The sequence below is a fragment of the Ailuropoda melanoleuca genome, chromosome 5 (assembly GCF_002007445.2).
Source record: "Ailuropoda melanoleuca isolate Jingjing chromosome 5, ASM200744v2, whole genome shotgun sequence".
NCBI classification, from domain to species: domain Eukaryota; kingdom Metazoa; phylum Chordata; class Mammalia; order Carnivora; family Ursidae; genus Ailuropoda; species Ailuropoda melanoleuca.
In genome coordinates this window covers 22,793,065-22,809,208 of record NC_048222.1, presented here as the reverse complement: position 1 = coordinate 22,809,208, position 16,144 = coordinate 22,793,065, and the positions used below count along the sequence as shown (strand labels likewise).

General features: G+C 43.7%; 1 protein-coding gene and 1 pseudogene across 1 annotated transcript in view; both read right to left on the bottom strand.

Moving 5' to 3' along the window:
* The window catches only part of LOC117802298 (tubulin beta-4B chain), a 37,699-nt gene that overhangs the window by 21,092 nt on the left and 463 nt on the right, over window positions 1–16,144 (bottom strand). The gene's annotated exons all lie outside the window — the stretch shown is intronic.
* Window positions 888–1,391, bottom strand: LOC105240047 (annotated as a pseudogene).

Here is a 16,144-nt window from a genome sequence, read left to right as displayed (position 1 = left end):
AGGTTTCTAGAACTGGGCAGGGCTTGACGTAGGGTAAACTGACTTTCAGCAGGTATCAGAAGGGCCATATTAGGGCACCTGCACTTCATATTTGCAGAAACAGAATTGTAAGAAGAGAAATCACAGGGTCAGTTTTCATTTCCAATAATTACTCCTGTCACAGTATGTCATAGGTTGGAATTTTTCTTTGTTCCACGGTGCCTCGGACATGGTAGGTGCTCAGGAAATATCTGTTGAATGAAAGATCAGCGAAGAAAGGAAAGAAAAAAATCCTTTTTTATAGGCTTAGTGGGTTTGCAGCAAAAAAAAAAAAAAAAAAAAGGTTATGGAACTCTCCAGACTGGGGGGGGGGGGGGGGGGAAATGTGACCCAGATGTCACACGCAGCACCTGCTGCAGCTTGGTTTTATTTTGTTTTTAGTACGCTAGTGTTTTACGGGAAAGATTGGTTCTGCCATCTTCAGAGCTAGAATGTGTTAAAACGCTACCGACAACGTTCGAGAGCCTTGCTCCTCACAGGATGGTCTGGCGGCAGCAGCATCCCCAGCGTGCTGGTTGGAAATGTAGACTCGCCAGCCGCACCCCACCCGACTGAGTCAGAATCTGCATGTTAATGAGTCCCCTAGGAAGAGAAGAGTAGGCAGTTTCACGTTGGAGGTGCCAGTCTGGATACAGAAGCCGCGTCCTACCGGAGGAGTCATCAGGAGAACCTGGGAGGTGCGAAGAGCTAGGAATGCCCTCTTCCACCGTTCCCTGCTGGAGGCGAAAAGTAGGACCAACAGGAATCCATGGTTTTCGCCCCCAACCCTAGCAATCCCACATGGTTCATCCTCAGACTTGGTTTGTTTTTTGGTTTTTGGTTTTTTGGCGTATGAAAATTTATTGCTGTCATGTGTGCACCATCAAACGTATGCTCTTGGTCTTTTCTTCTTGCCTTTTTTATGGGGCCGAAAGAGAGACATTGGCTACTTTGACATTCTTAATGTCCCCAGGAATGTCACTGACAGCATGGCTTTTGCAACCAAGCCCAGGAACCAGAACTTGCTCGTTTTCTTCGATAAAATTCGAACAACCATCATTGGGTACAAAGGCTTTGTTTTTGGTTTTGGTTTTTTTGGCATTGTTAATCAGCTGGACCCTGACATACTTCCTGATGGCAGAATTTGGCTGTTTGGCTTTAACCCCTACTTTTTCCAACACAATTCCCTTTGCAAGGGAAGCACCTCCCAAAGGGTTGGCCTTCAGGGCTGTGCCCAAATGGGCTTTCTTGTACTGTTTATAATGCCACTTCTGATCTCGACGCTGGCTACGGAGCTTCCTGGCAGTACGAAGACCGCCATACTTGCCCGTCCTGCCAGCACCACAGGCCTGAGCAAGAGAGCTCGACCTCATACTTTGGGAGTGCCCAGCACGAACCTCATGTGCCCATGACTTCTCCAGGCTCAGTTACCGTGCGTGCGTGCGTGTATGCGTGCGTGCGTGTGTGCGTGCGTGCATGTGTGCGTGCGTGTGTGCGTGCGTGCGTGTGTGCGTGCGTGGCGTCACCATCCTCCTGCTCTTTGACCTGAGCGCCGGCCATGCCTCTTGAGGAGACCGGCAGGAGGCTTACCCAGAAGGACACTCTGTATAAGAGATGGTAGTTTTCCTGCACCGTCTTTAATGCTATCCAGACTCGTGCCCTCAGTCAGTAATGACATCGAGCTCTGCTATGCAGCAGGCACTGTTCTGGGTGCTGCATGCGTATTTAACCATACGGAATGGGCATAGTGACAGTTCCTATTTTACAGATGCAGAAACTAAAACCCAGAGAGGTTATGTAAGTTGCCAGTCCCAAAGTTTGTAATCAGAATGATGCCTGATTATCATTAGAGCTGCTTGACACTCTAGTGGACAGAACCTTTAGCAAAAGAGCTTTTTCACTTACTGCTGGACCTAGGAGCTAAAAGCTAGAGAAACCACTAAGAAGGAACTAGGGACTTAGTGAATGGTTTAAAAATGAGTTAAAACCAGGACACGAAAAGAATCTGGTTATCCATGCCCCTGCGGGGTAGATGTGTTCCCAGGAACGAAAGTGCTCCACCTAAGTCCCCATAACCATAGCATGATCAGTTCCAAACTCCAGCCCGTGCCACTGGGGATGAATGGAGGGATCTGACGAAAGATTAATTATCATGAACAATCCATCGGCTGTGTGCGTGGGAGGCTGGATAGCACCAGGAGAAATGGAGTGAAGCTGGGGAGAATACCAGGCCAGGGTCACAGAGCTCAAGGATTTATTCAAGAAGGTTTAAAGCCCCAAAGAGAAATGCTGACTGTCCAAAGGGGAAGTGTCTTCATCACCAGCTGCTCAGGGAAGCTTGAGGGAACAAAACGGAAACTCTGGGAGGCCCCAGGCCAGAGTCTTACTTCAGGCTGTGCCCAGAAGTGAGAGAGAAACAAAGCCAGTACCTAGGGGAACAGAGGGCTCCATCCCAGGTCCACTTGACCCAAATGATTGAGTCTCTCTGCTCGGTGCCCAACTCAGGCAGGGTTGAAGTAAGGAAGCCAAGCTGCAAGACAATCAAGTTAGGACAAGAATCTTGTGGCTCGGGGGTGCCTGGGTGGCTCAGTCGGTTAAGCGTCTGACTGTTGATTTCAGCTCAGGTCATGTTCTCAGGGTCCTGGGATCGAGCCCTGCATCAGGCTCCACACTCAGCACGGAGTATACTGGAGATTATCTCTCTCCCTCTCTCTGCCCCTCCCCCCATGCTCTCTCTCTCTAAAAAAAGAATCCTGTAGCTTGTAAGTCCTTTGCTTCCAAGCTTTACAGTTTCTAGTTTCTAATTTCTTCAATGAAGTTTCTAAGCTCATCTTATGGAACTATCATGCAAAGGGGCTCCCCACCTGGTGAGGAATTGAGGGGTGTCAGTGAACCCCTAGATTGCAGGAGCAGTGGTGTTCTGGCAGTGACTTGCCTGAAGGCCTGGGCAGGGAAGCTGGCATAGGGACAGCAGGGTCCCCAGAAGGGCCAGAGTGAGGAGCAGCTGGGAAGGCTGCTAGTCCCTTCCCTCCTGGTCTTTGAATTCTCTCCCTCTTCCTCCTCTTGTAGTAGTCAACTGCTTCAGGCTGTGTGTCTTCAGCAGGCTCTCTTTTCTGGAAGGTCATTACTGGGGTTCACAGAGAGAAGGCCTTCTTCAGCACACTTCCTCCTTTCTCCCACCTCCTGCCTGGCCTCGTGGGGTGCTTCTGAGCTTCTGGTTCTGTAGGAAGTGACAGCATCACAGACCAAGAAAATACTGCAAAAAATAACCACATCTTCTATGTTTTTAAATAAATTTCTAGTTGAAACCTTGCATAATTGAATACAGGACTCAACACTTTAAAAAAAAAACACACCCATTCTTATGAATAGAAGTGAGACACACACATTGGTACTGTATAATGAAGATCTGCCCACAAAGACTGCTCTGGGTGAAAGCCGGGTAGATGGCAGCCTGCCCTCTGCCTGTGCCAGCGCACACATCAACCCATTGGCTTTATGAACAGATCCGAACAAAGGGGCTTGATTGTGTGAAATGCCAGCCTGGCTCCTCCACCAGCCCGAGAGCCTGCCCAGGTGGTGGGGTGGTATTGGGCCGGGGGTAAATATCGCAGCTCAGGAGAGCAGGACTGCTCAGTACAGGACTCCTCTTCCAGCAGAAGAAGGGAAAGCTATAATCTGCTGTGTCTCCCATGAAGAGAACGAGATAGGACCTACAGCAAGCAGCAGCCATCCTGTCTTCCTCCCAGAGAATTGCCAACATTGCCAGGGGAAGAGGAAAACAGATAAAAGGAAGAGGAGGCTGGGCTGACGGCGGGGAGAAGCATGCAGCTTTGTAGCACTAATTACCTTGCTCGGGTTCTTTAATAACATAGCTTGGCTATTTCAAAGCCACTCTTTAAATCAGTCCACCCTCCTACAGGAACCCTGATTCCTATTATTAGGTGGATCACATTAGACTTTCGAGTTTAGGGGGATGTAAGTGTTATTTCTTTATGAAAATTGCCCTGGTTTCAAACCAATAAGAATTAGTTGATGTCATCTCTGTGTTTCCATAGCATCTATTTTTTTTTTTTTTTAGTTTCAGAGGTAGAATTTAGTGATTCGTCAGTGGCATATAACACCCAGTGCTCATCACAAGTGCCCTCCTTAATGCCCATCACCCAGTTACCCCATCCTCCCCACCCCCAGCAACCCTCAGTTTGTTTCCTAGAGTTAAGCATCTCTTATGATTTGCCTCCTTCTTTGCTTTCGTCTTATTTTATTTTTCCTTCCTTTCCCTTATGTTTATCTGTTTTGTTTCTTAAATTCCACATATGAATGAGATCATATGGTATTTGTCTTTCTCTGTTTGACTTATTTCACTTAGCATAATACCCTCTAGTCCTATCCACATCCTTATAAATGGCAAGATTTCATTCTTTTTGATGGCTGAGTAGTATTCCATTGTATATATAGACCTCCTCTTCTTTATCCAGTCAACTATATCTGGGCTCTTTCCATATCTTGGCATTGTGGACACTGCTCTTATTCCCAAGCATCTTCGCAGCAGTGACCACACCCTGGCTGTACTTAATTGTGCTTATATTTGCCTTCCTGGCTAACTTGGAAACTCCTTGAAGGCTAGGGTTTGTTTATTCATATTTGTGATTTTTAGCACAGCATTGTGCATAGTGGGGACCCAATAAACATTTGTTGAAGTAAATGGGTAATGAAATAGAAACATGACAGTCAGAACTACAAGACTTTAGAAATGACTGGATCCTAGGAGATCTGGAAGATCATGGCGATGGGACCAGAGGTTTGAATCTGCCCTTGCTGGCCCCCATCAGAAAACAGACCAAGAAACTAACTAAATGAACTCTCAAATTAAAAAATCAAAGTTCCCTTTCAGAACAAGCCTTACAGTGAGTGAAAACTGCTGGAAGTGGACTCCATGATACAGAGGATAGGATTAATAGCAGCCAAGGAAAAAGAAGAATGCCAGTAAGAATGAGGGAGGGAGCATTAAAGTTCTCTAAGGTAGGGTGGTTTCTGAAAACAACAGAAGGGGGAGCTATAGAGCCACGCAGCTCTTAAAGCTATCCTGGCCTTTCTCTTACTCCTAAAACCACAATAAACCTCGTTTCACTTAAACATGGGCAACAGAAAAGGATCGTGATCAAATCCATATAATCAAATTCAATAAAATCAAGAAGAATTAGGAGCGGAATAATGTCTCTGCAGATGATGAGAGTATGCCAGAAAGACAATAAACTGGTGAAAACCATAACCTAAAATTTCAAATTAGCTAAAAAAAAAAGAGGAAAAAGTCAAGCAAAGGATCACAAATACGAAAGGAAAAATACATTAAAATTAGAAAAACCCTGAAATGAGATTCTTGGAGAAAACAAATATTTGTAAATAAGTGAAAGAACTGAGGGACACCTGGGTGGCTCAGTTGGTTAAGTGTCTGCCTTCAGCTCAGGTCATGATCCCAGGGTCTTGGGATCGACCCTGGGGTCGGGTTGGGCTCCTTGCTCAGCGGGGAGCCTGTTTTTCCCTCTGTCTGCGCTCCCCCTGCTTGTGCTGGCTCTCTCTCTCTAAAAAATAAATAAAATCTTTAAAAAAAAAAAAAAGTGAAAGAACTGAGAAAAAAGATAAAAATAAAGAAAAAAATTCTAAATGAACTCCAAATAAAAAGGAATACAGGAGCAAGTAAACAGGACAGATACCAAGAGAGTTAGTAGATAGAAGGAAAGAAAACACATTTTAATCAAAAGAAAATGAAGAGAGAAATTCTACTTCTGGCTGAGATGGAGTGGAAAGGGTTGGATCTATCTTCCTGACTACAGTAACTAAAAAAAGTGGGCAAAATATATGAAACAATCGTTCCCAGGACATCGGACACAGGCAATGCATGACAGTGACCCCCAAGGAAAGGGAAACACACAAAGTTAGCTAATGATTGCCCCAACAGATTTGGAGGCTGCAGTCCAGGGAGGGGCACCCAAACCGAGCCTGGTGGACGCACTGAGTTGAGCAGAGGGAAAGCAGAATTCAGAGAACCCAAGTCAGGGGATCTACAAGGCATAACATAGACATGGGAGGAGCTTCACCGAGAGCTCTGGAGATCTGCAGAGAGGCCCTCTCTAGTGTTGGGCTGAGAATTGATATGCACGTGCAAAATTAGAAATTACTTGAGAATAGGGAAGGAACAACTGGAAAGCAGCAGACCAAACAATTCCTTGAGCTCACACAGGGCTAGGAATGATTTGTGTTCCTGTGGACTGGAATGGAAATGCCTCAAGAGCATTGACTTAATAGTGGGATTAAATTATCCCTAGACCAAAGATTACTCTGGACCTGCCCTAGTAAAGCTTAAAAGCAAGCTTTGAGGGGCGCCTGGGTGGCACAGCGGTTAAGCGTCTGCCTTCGGCTCAGGGCGTGATCCCGGCGTTACGGGATCGAGCCCCACATCAGGCTCCTCTGCTATGAGCCTGTTTCTTCCTCTCCCACTCCCCCTGCTTGTGTTCCCTCTCTTGCTGGCTGTCTCTATCTCTGTCAAATAAATAAATAAAATCTTTAAAAAAAAATAAAATAAAATAAAAAAGCAAGCTTTGAAAAGATCCAACCTATTCCAAATAATGTCATTGTCTGCCAGAATGAAGTCCAACCACATTTAAAGGACTACAACATATCCAGCACTCAACAGCGTAAAACTCACAATGTTTGCCATTCAATCAAAAGTTACAAAGAAGCAGGAGAATACGGCCCATAACCACGAAGAAAATCAATCATAGAAATAGGTGAGAAATGACAAAGACGATGAAGACAAGGGCCATAAAGCAACTGGTATAAACATGTTCCACTCATTCAAGAAGGTAGAGGAAAGCATGGACACAAAGAGGGAAATGGGCTCGATCCCAGGACCCTGGGATCATGACCTGAGGAGAAGTCAGACGCTTAACAGACTGAGCCACCCAGGTGCCCCAAGAAATGGAAAAATTTTAAAAGGCAAAAACAGAACTAGAAATTAAAAATATAATATCTGCGATGAAAAATCCTTGTATGAAATTAGCAGCAGATTAGACCTGCAGAAAAGGTCAGTGAATGGAAGGACGGCTGTCAACACTGAAGCACGGAGAGAAAAGTCTGAACAAAAGGTGAACAGATCCGGGGCACCTGAGTGGCACGGTCGGTTAAACATCAGACTCTTGGTTTCGGCTCAGGTCCTGATCTCAGCATGATGAGATCGAGCCCCGCCTTGGGCTCCACACTCAGTGAGTGGTCGGCTTGAGATTCTCTCTCCCTCTGTCTCTCCTGCTCCTGCTCTCTCTCTCCAAAACAAATCACTTAATTACAAAAAAAACAACAACCATAAACAGATCATCAATACACTATGAGACTATGTCAAGAAATCTAAAATATATGTCATTGGAATCCCAGAATAAAGTGGGGGATGGAAGAATATTTGAAGAAATTATAATGGAAAATTGTATGATTTTGATGAAACCTGTAAGCTCACATATTGAGGAAGTTCAATGAATCCCGAGCAGAATAAAACCCCGAGTAGGAAACCATACCCAAGGTACATCATATTAAAGATGTTAAATGGTGACAGATGGTAACTACACATGAGTGGTGAGCATTGCGTAATATATAGAAGTGTCAAATCACTGTTGTGCACCTGAAACTAATATAACATTGTATGTCAACTATTCTTAAATAATAAAACTTTTTAAAGAAAGAAAAAAGGAGGGACACCTGGGTGGCTCAATCAGTTAAGCTGTCTGCCTTCAGCTCAGGTCATGATCCCAGGATGCTGGGATCAAGTCCCTGAGTCGGTCTCCTTGCTCAGCGGGGAGCCTGCTTCTTCTTCTGCCTGCCCCTCCCCCTGCTATGCTCTTTTGCTCTCGCTCTGTCAAATAAATAAATAAAGTCTTTAAAAAAAATAAAAAATAAAAACAATTTTTAAAAAAGAAAAAAGGGATTGTCTAAATAAAAGCAGTTAGACATAAAATAGAACATTACATGCAGGAAAAAAGTTGAACATTAGTAGTGACTGCTTATACAGCACATGTCTGGAGACAATAAAACGGCCTCTTTAAAGTGCTGGCAGAAAACAAGTCGTCTATGTAAAATTCTATGTCCAGCAAAAATATCTGTCAAAAATGAGGCAGAATAAAGACTTTTTCAGCTAAACAAAAGCTGGGATTAGTGCCAGTATATCTGTGCTAAAAAACGTGTTAAAGGTAGTTTTTCAGGTTGAAGGAAATGTGATCCCCCCAAACAGATGAAGAGACCTGAGTTGTAAATATGTGGATAAATATGTTCTCCTTAGTTCTTTTCCCCCTTAGGAAGCACGCTGCTGTAAGAATCTCAGCCTGCACACAAAGTGAGACAGTATTATTTGATGGTAGATGATGGTAATTAAAGATTTATCTTAGCTGGGGCGCCTGGGTGGCTCAGTTGTTAAGCATCTGCCTTTGGCTCAGGGCGTGATCCTGGAGTCCTGGGATCGAGCCCCACATCGGGCTCCTCCGTTGGGAAGCCTACTTCTTCCTCTCCCACTCCCCCTGCTGTGTTCCTGCTTTCGCTGGCTATCTTTCTCTCTGTCAAATAAATAAATAAAATCTTAAAAAAAAAAAAAAGATTTATCTTAGAAACCCCAGAGTGACCACTAGAAACATACACACAACTAAACCAATAGTGGAGATAAAAATGGAATAAAAAACCCCACTCGTAATAGAGAACCAATGAACAATACACAAAGCTGAAGTTGAAAATGTCAGGATGGAAACTGACATTGCCTGGCTCCTAGAACTGGGCTTTTAGTATATCGACGATGCAAGGAATGTGCCCCCTGAGGCATCAGAGTGAAGAAAGGTTTCTGAGAAAAGTGGAACCTTAGCATAACTCTAAGAGCTGAAAAGCATTTGGGAAGAGACATAAAATAAGATATTCTTGGGTGGAAGAGTGGTATATGCAATGATGAAGGTAGGAGAAGAGGAAGTACAACGTTTTTTAGTTGGAGAAATTAATACAAGGAAGCGTTCATGCAGAAAGTGACAAGAGAATATTGGAAAGTAATGAGAGGCAAAGAGGTTGGCCACATGGTTCAGGGCTTTGAATTTAGACTTGAGCCGGCGGGGGGGTGGGGGGGGCAAGATGGAGCCTCTAAAGGTTTGCTTGTCCCTGAATCAGGCACGCGTCCTCAGCTGCCGCTCTGGATACCCCTTTCTAATGAGCTAGAATCCCTATTTTGGTGCTGGATTGCAAATCTCCTGCACCTTGGGGTCAGAAATCCCCAGGGTTTATATCCAGGTCCTCCACTTAGAGCCGACTGATCTGGGGGCAAATTACTTAATCTAAGCCTGAATTGTTTTCAAAACTCTCAGTTCCCTAAAAGATGAGACTGCCATTCACATGGTAGTCAATCAGTGCTCCTCCCCGCCCCATTACTGATTCAGGGATGGGCACGCGACCCAGGTCTGGCCAGTCTGGGTTCTTCTTTTCTCTGGGTCTCTGGCAATAGGGTGCTAGGAGCCTAAAGTCACTACTATGTGGGGAGAGGCTGCCAAAGAATGAAGAATGAAGCCAAAGCAGAAGAGTGCAGGGCCCAGAGAGCGATAAAGGAGAAAGTTCTGATACCGTATTTAGAGGCTCTAGATGTAGTCATGGTAGAACTTGAAAGATCTGCCCCTGGACTTTTTATTTAAATGATTCAATAATTTCCCAAACTTACCCTTTTATAAGCAAAATTTTAAATGCTTTTGGGCATAGTCAAAATCACCTAAACTAGGGGTGCCTGGGTAACTCAGTCGGTTAACCGTCCAACTCTTGATTTCCGCTCAGGTCCTGATCTCAGGGTTGTGAGATCGAGCCCTGCCTCGGGCTCCATGCTCAGTGGGGAGTCTGCTTAGGATTCTGTCTCTCCCTCTTCCTCTGCCCCTCCCTGCACACGCTTCCTCTCTCTCTCTCTCTCAAATAAATAAATCTTTTTAAAAAATTTTAAAAAAGAAAGAAAAAGAAAAAGAATGTCTAAAAGCACTTAAACTGTATAGTGTTTGTGTAGGATGAAATGAGATAAATGAGAACCGGCACACGTTCGATTAGTACTGGCCATCATCATTTTCTTATCATTACATATACCTTAATGACATTGAAAACTCTGAACAAGTAGATATTAAGAACTCGATGTTATAGAAGGATTTAGAGAAGGGAGGTAACTTGTTAAGTTCCCAAAGTTAATAAATAACATAACTGAGCTATCTCTCTATTCTACACTATGGTCTCTGCAGTTGCATTCCTAGAACATAGCAGGCACTTGGTAAATGTTGATTCCTGTCCTCTTTCCGGCACATGAGATCCTAAAATCATGCCAACCTACCCAGAGATCTGAAGGAAAGCAGAACCTGGGAAGCTGGTTCTTTAGACGTGGCGTAGATATGGTTTGCGTTAACCTTGCATATCTTACCTACTTAATGCTTGGCTCTTCCTATCTTAACCTCTAAAAGCTCATCCCTCTCGGCTGACCTCCCAGATTCCCAGCTACTTCTGGATGCGGGCATCCCGCCGAGTCCCCGGCATGGCTGGCCCTCTGGCCCTTTGAGTGCATTAGTCACCGACACCTACCGATATCTTCCTGAGCAGGTGTGTCCCATCATTTCCTGCACGTGTCCCATGTCATCCCACAGCTGCTCCTGCCTGGAGTGCTCCCTGGTGCCCTCTCCTCCCACCCAATTCGTCAAAGTAGTCTTGGTTCTTTCTCCTCAGTGATCAGGTTTGTGAGTCCCAGTGAAATATATTCACACACACACACACACACAAATCCCATTGCTTTAGCTGATGAATGCTCATGATCAGTCCAACCTAACATGAACATTTCATTATAAGTCATTGAAAGGAATTTCTCTAGAAGTCATGGACATGTGCTGTCATCAGCTGATCACAAGTTAGAAATGCTGAAAAGTAAGTAAACATTTTGATTCAGAAATTTGAATCAAGAAGTCTTTCAGTCTTCAGCTTTCTGTTTTAGAAGATGAGGACTCTTAGCTTCATGAAGCTCTTTGCAGACTCATGTCTACGGAGAGCACTGGAAGAGGACTAGAAAGATCTGGGTCAATGTCACTTCTTACCCACTCTTTAATTATGGAAGTATCTACCAGTTTCCTATCCAGTGTTCATTCTCCACTTGTTCCTTCCTAACAGAACCTCTAAATGGTCGGGGGGCTGGATAATGTGTCCATTTAAAACCCTACTTTGTGCAGCCTTCCCTGTAAAAAAAGAAATACAAGTAGAAGTCACTGGGGGGGACTCCTGACATGATCTTTAAAGTGGCTTACTCAGCTGGAAGGTACATTTTTACCCTTCCTCGTCCCCTCTTCCTTGCTTAGAATCCAGGTATCATGACCAGAGCTGCAAAGGACAGAACGGGAGGTTAAAAGCCAGTGACAATGATCAGCAGAGCAGAAAGAAGACATTGTGGAGGCACAGGGCCTAGACTGTGTGTCTCTAGCCTTTTTTAAGTGAGAGGAAAAAAATAATTCGAAGTCATTGTTGCTAGAAGCCAAATATCAGCCCTAACTGATACAGTGACCTGGGAACATTGCTAGATAAGCCATGAGGCTTCGTTTCCTTGTTTGTAAACTGATGGAGTCATGTTAGATGCCTATAGGCCCCTCTACTTCTATAACTACAATTTTAAGACTCTCTATGGGTGTCCAAATACAAAAGCCAGGCCTTGCCTGATCTCTAGTCTCTCTTGGCCTTCCAGGGAAATTCGAAAACATTTACATCCTTAGGTGGAAGTCAAAATGATTATGAACATGGAGTTACTACCACGTGACCCAACAATTCCACTCTTAGATATATATCCAGGAGAAATGGAAACATACACAGGCAAACTTGTACATGAATGTTCATAGCAGCATTATTCTTAATAGCTAAAAAGTGGAGACAACCTAGGGGCGCCTGGGTAGCGCCGTCGTTAAGTGTCTGCTTTTGGCTCAGGGCGTGATACCGGCGTTCCAGGATGGAGTCCCACAATGGGCTCCTCCACTGGGAGCCTGCTTCTTCCTCTCCCACTCCCCCTGCTGTGTTCCCTCTCTCTCTGGGTGTCTCTCTATCACATAAATAAATAAAATCTTAAAAAAAAAAAAAGGTGGAGACAACCTTAGTGTCCACCAATTAATGAATGGATAAACAAATGTGGCATATCCATACAACCGAATAGTCTTCATCCATAAACAGGAACAAAGTACTGAAACAGGCTACAACATGAATGACCCTTGGAAACATTATGCTAAGTAAAAAAAAAAAAAAAAAAAAAAAAAAAATCCAGACACAGAAGACCACATCTTTTTCCATTTATATGAAATGTCCAGAATAGGCAAATCCATAGTGACAGAAAGATTAGTGGTTGCCAGAGTTGAGGGAGAATGGCTAGGGAGGGACTGCCAGTGGGCATAGGGTTGTGTTCTGGGTGATGGAAGTGTTCTGCCATTATATAGTGGTAACAGTTGCACAACTCCATGAATGTACTTGTACTCTTCTGCGTGGTGAATTTTATGGCATGTAAATTCTACCTCAGTTAAAAGAAAAAGAAAATAGAACTATGAAACATTTTGAGTGAACTAGACTGCACCCAAATAAGCCTCTCTGGGTACCTGTCGGCAAGCCTGCCTTAAGAAAAACATGAGGGAAGTGGCGCCTGGGTAGTTCGGTTAGTTGTGTCTGATTCTTGATTTCAGCTCAGGTTGTGATCTTAGGATCGTGAGATGGAGCCCTGTACTGGGTCTTGCACTCAGCAGGGAGTCTGCTTGGGATACTCTCTTCCTCTCCCTCTGCCCTCCTCTACCCCAGCGCTCTCTCTCTCTCAAAACCAAATCAAACCAAAAACATGAGGAATAGGACAGGTAGGAAAAAGCCTCTAAGAAACAAGGGTATGAGTGAGTCAGTTTTCAAGTAAATAGCTCAACTTTGAGGTGTATTTTAAAAAGCATGACTACACAATAGAATATCTCTTAAACAATGGGAAGAAATTAGCATTATAGTACTTGTCAAATAGCTTTGTCTAGTATATGTCACATCTTAATTAACATGGGGATGTGTAAAAGGTGGCACTCCAAAGTGCTATTTCCTACTCATTGACTTCCTACTCATTTTCACAATAACTATGCCCCGAGAGAATATTCTTGCAACCATGATTACATTCGGACATTGTGTATGTGGTGTTTTCAAAAGCAGGAAATTCAGCATTATCTGTCAAACAGTGACCCCACTAGAGACAAGAGCCCTTCAGCACTTCATCTGTGCCCAACCCATCCAGGGAGGTTGAGCAGGGAGGTGACAAGGGACATCTTTGGTTTTTTTATGCAAGACAGGAAATTTCTCTTTCTCTTCATGTGGGAAACATGGACCTAAGAGATGCAGGTACATAACAGGACCTGAGAGATGCGGCTGTAGAGAAAAGAACACAAAGTCCAAGATCTGATTTGTATAGAAAACGTTCAGTGATCTTAGCTAAGTCTCTGAGCCTCAATCTCTTTCCTTCAAAATAAGGAGGTCAAACTAGATGATCTCTTAAGGTTACTTTTGTTTCAAATTTCCATTAATCTAGCATACGTGTGATGAAATGGGAAATAGTCTAAGATCATAGTCTAAGATCATATTATAGTCTAAGATCATCTCTGGGGCTGGTATAGAGGTGCAGGCAAATTTGGAACATACGAGGTTCCTGTTCCTTCTAGACTCTTGGGAGGACCTCAAGGTAGCTCCAGCTCCTCCTCCCTCATCCCGATCTTTGACTCCTGCGTCACATCCCAGTAGGTGTTGTAATTTGGATACTGTGTCCGCCTCGAAGCAAATAATCTCTTGGTGGCACATCGGGGAGTGATAGAACATTTCCTTTGTAGAGGGTTGAAAATACACACACACACACACACACACACACACACACACACTCACACACACCCCCCACCATCCCCACCGTCCCCACCACCATGACCATCACCACCACTCCAAATTCCGTCACCCAATGGTAATGTAACAAAGGGAACTAAGAGTTTCAAAAAGTATCTTTTAACCCAAGTGTTAGTCTGCATTTGCTTGCTTCTGAACTGCTTTCCTAAGTCTGCATGTCATGTCTTCTTGTACAGCTGTGCTTTTAAAGCTTTGCCCCGGAGCATCAGCTTGACCGGTCGGTCCGGCACCCACTGTCCTAGTCATGCTGAAGCTCTAGCCGTGCGCAGACGTGGATATGCTGACAGGCTAGCAGTCTGGCCTGCTGCGTGCCTGCCTGTCCGCTTCTCACAAGGTGGGAAAGAGAAGCAGGATGCTTACAGGATGCCAAGAAGCACCTGGCAGCAATCCCTGTCTTCTCCAAAGTTACCGATCATGTGTCTGACAGGTGGTGGGGAATGCATGGCTAAGGATCCAGGGAGCCCTGGCGGCCCACCCAGTGTTCAGGGCATTTAAAACCAATGTTACCCTTCAATTAAGTTGTCCGAAGCTTTACACCAGCTCAGCAGGAATGGCACCCGCCAGTTACTGTTAACTATAGAAAACTGAAGAAGTCACTGATTCTGATCCATTTGACCTTACTCATCACCAGGTCTAGTTTTTATAATATGTATTTGTAAACTGCTGCTCTTTTCCATTTCGGAGACCATGTTCACACTATGTAGATAACCTTTTCCTTAGAACTGTCTTCATATATATTTCAGCCTCTTTAATGTGGAAATCCCTTATCCACCCCTCAACTTTTCTCTTCCTCTTTCTTTTAAAAAACATTTATGTAGTAGAACCAACTAGAATGAAATAAATACAGGGTCAGATTTAAATTAATATTTTTCCTAATTTTGCGTTTGTCTAAAAATTAGAAAAATCATAAGCCTACAGTTTTTTTTCTTCCTATAGGGGTATGTAAATAAATGTACACTTGTTTATAACTTAATATTCCACTTCTGTTCCCCAAATGAGAAACTGGCCCAATATCTAAGGCAGGACATGCATAATTTGGCAGAAAATCTCCCCTGAGAAATTTGCAGGATAGCTGTTCTCATATACACAATGATATATACACAAAATTATTCATTGTGGCACTGTGAGAAAAAAAGCATAAACGGCTTACATGGCCATTGGTAGGGAACCCATGAAATAAAGTATGGCAGGATTACATAATGGATACTGTGTATCCATTTCAAGGAGGGAAGCTCTGTATTTTAAACATACTGTTTAGTGAGGAAAAGAGGCAGAACAGTGTTACTATCATCATAAAACGTGTGAAGAAAGAAAAACAGGGAATAATCTACATCTGTTTGAAGTTATATGGAATATTTCTGCAAGGATTCAGGAGGGGTAATAGTGATAAGAATGGTTGCCCTCCAGGGAGGAAAACTGTAACAAGGAACATAGGAGAAAGAGACTTCCTTTCCACTCTCTATCCTTCAAAATTGTGTGCTGTATTCAGGTAGTAACTATTCCAAAAAAAATTTTTTTTTGGTAGAGGAAGCAAAGACATAGTAGGATTCCTACATGAAAGTACACTTAGTCTGCTTTCAAGGAGGCATCCTTGCAACTAATAAAATATTTAAAGGCATTTACGAATTCACATTGATGTCACATCTTATACTGGGTATGATTGTGGTTGGTTCAATTTTACCATACCGACAGAGTAAATTCATTTGGACTTTTACCTATCCCTTACCTTTTGTAGAGGAAGAATTTAATATAATGTGTTCTGAACGTTAACAGGCAAAGCCATAATAAAGAAGCCAATAAAGAGAAGAAGGAGACAGAAGAGAGGACACCATTAGGACACAAACGTTTATGTGATTTTAGCCATTACAACAGTAGTTCAGAAATATCTCAAATGTTACATTGATGTCATCAATATTACAAAATGAAAAAAAAAAAATGACAGGCAACAGTGAAGAGCACCAGAGAACCAGCGCACACACCTAGAGAAGACCATGCTTCTTTCCTTCAACTGCCAAGAGATTTTCACCACTAAGCCCCCCTCCCCCGTGCTTTCCTTCTCGACTTTCCCTAACCTGCTTTCAATCGTGACTTTAAGCCTCATCCTCGCCCTCCTCCTCCTCGAACTCCCCCTGTTCGTCGGCCGTGGCGTCCTGGTACTGCT